This window comes from Chrysochloris asiatica, unplaced genomic scaffold (genome assembly GCF_000296735.1).
Source record: "Chrysochloris asiatica unplaced genomic scaffold, ChrAsi1.0 scaffold00379, whole genome shotgun sequence".
NCBI lineage: Eukaryota > Metazoa > Chordata > Mammalia > Afrosoricida > Chrysochloridae > Chrysochloris > Chrysochloris asiatica.
In genome coordinates this window covers 1,539,430-1,541,127 of record NW_006408897.1, presented here as the reverse complement: position 1 = coordinate 1,541,127, position 1,698 = coordinate 1,539,430, and the positions used below count along the sequence as shown (strand labels likewise).

At 34.2% G+C, this 1,698-nt stretch overlaps 1 protein-coding gene across 2 annotated transcripts in view; it reads right to left on the bottom strand.

Moving 5' to 3' along the window:
- The window catches only part of XPR1 (xenotropic and polytropic retrovirus receptor 1), a 240,449-nt gene that overhangs the window by 162,630 nt on the left and 76,121 nt on the right, over positions 1 to 1,698 (bottom strand). The window lies entirely within an intron of this gene.

Sequence of the window (1,698 nt, the reverse complement as noted above, 5' to 3'; positions counted from 1 at the left end):
GTTCCACAACCTCTTCTGAATCCGGCTTGAACCTCTGGAAGTTCTCTGTCAATGTATGCTTACTGCCGTTTCTGTATTACTTTTAGTAAAACTTTTACTCCCAGCTATCATTTTTGTTGCATAATATTCAAATAATTCATGAAAATACGTACAGAAAGTCAAAACCTGTTTTTTTAATACTTAAGACTAAAAATAAGTATAGGCCTAAAAATGATCTTGCAATATGATCTTCCAAACTTCAAAACTAAAAGGAAATCATTCCATCTCAAAAGGTTAAACACAAAACTACATGATCCAGCAATTCTACCCATAAGTACAAATCCAAAAAACTTACTACTCATTTTTTCCAACTATTGCCAAAACAAGAAAAATTCTACTTTGATGGTTATTTTTGTTGATACCCAAAATTACAATTCTTAAATCTGAAGGTAAGTAAGACTCAAAAAGGAAATGAGTATCTACAAATGTATTGTTAAATAATCTCTCTGTACTACAGATACCCTAATTTATTTACTTACCATGTCAATAATATAGCATATTTTTCCTTAAGTGAAAATTAGCTGATGTCTTTTAGAGAGATAACAACACACAGAACTCTATTAAAATAATAGAGATCTCATACAGAAAATTTCAAGATTATAAAAATAAATAATAAACCATACAATACAAATTATCTTATTCTGCTCTGTCCTTTTTTAAATGCATGGAATTAGTTATATTTATTTTCTTAAGTGTAATGACCAAAGGATTCCTTTGTGAATAGCCTAAATAAGCAATTGTATAAAAATAGAACTCAAATATATTTCATTGCACTAGATTTGCACTGTCTTAATTCAAAGTACAGCTATTTCAGTCTCAAATGAAATTCAGGTGCACCAGGTATACATATAATATTAACTGCTTGTGATAAAAAGAAAAAGCCAAAACCAAGCCCACTGCTGTGGAATTCATTAAAAAACATAGCAACCCTACAGGACAGACTAGAACTGCCCTATAGGGTTTCCAAAGCTGTAAATATTTTAATCATTGTGTTACGAAAGCTTCTCCTGATAAATTCAATAAAGCTTCTCCTGATAAATTCAATTTCCTTCTTTTCCAATTTCGCTGATTGCACTCCCTATAACAAGCGCATACTCATCAATCTCATCAGGAACCACAAAATGGGCTTTCAATCTCCCAGGTGACAAACTATGTTTCACCTCTCAACCTTCAAGGAAAAAAATGAAAATGTAATTACTATAGGTAGATTCCCAGCCCACAACACTAATCCCAAAGACCTGTCTTTGTTATTGCTATTCCCAAAAGAATTGCTGTTGTTGTTATGTGCCATGGAGTCGCTTCCGACTCATAGCGACCCTGTACTGTACAGGGTTTCCGAGGCTGTAAATCTTTACAGGAGCAGAAAGCTTCATCTTTCTCCCACGGAGCAGCTGGTAGTTTTGAACTGCTGACCTTAGGTTCGCAGCCCAATTCCTAACCACTACGCTCCTAAAAGAATTATGCAATCCTAAAAATCATCACAATTTACCTTTTCAGGTATATGTTTTGAAATACAAAATATACTAAGAATCTAAGCTTTTAAAGAATGTTGTTGTTGTTGTTGTTGTGAAGTGCCGTCGAGTCGGTCCGACCCATAGCGACCCTGTAAAGGGGTTTCCGGGGGTGTAAATCTTTACGGGACTAGAAAGCCTCATCTTT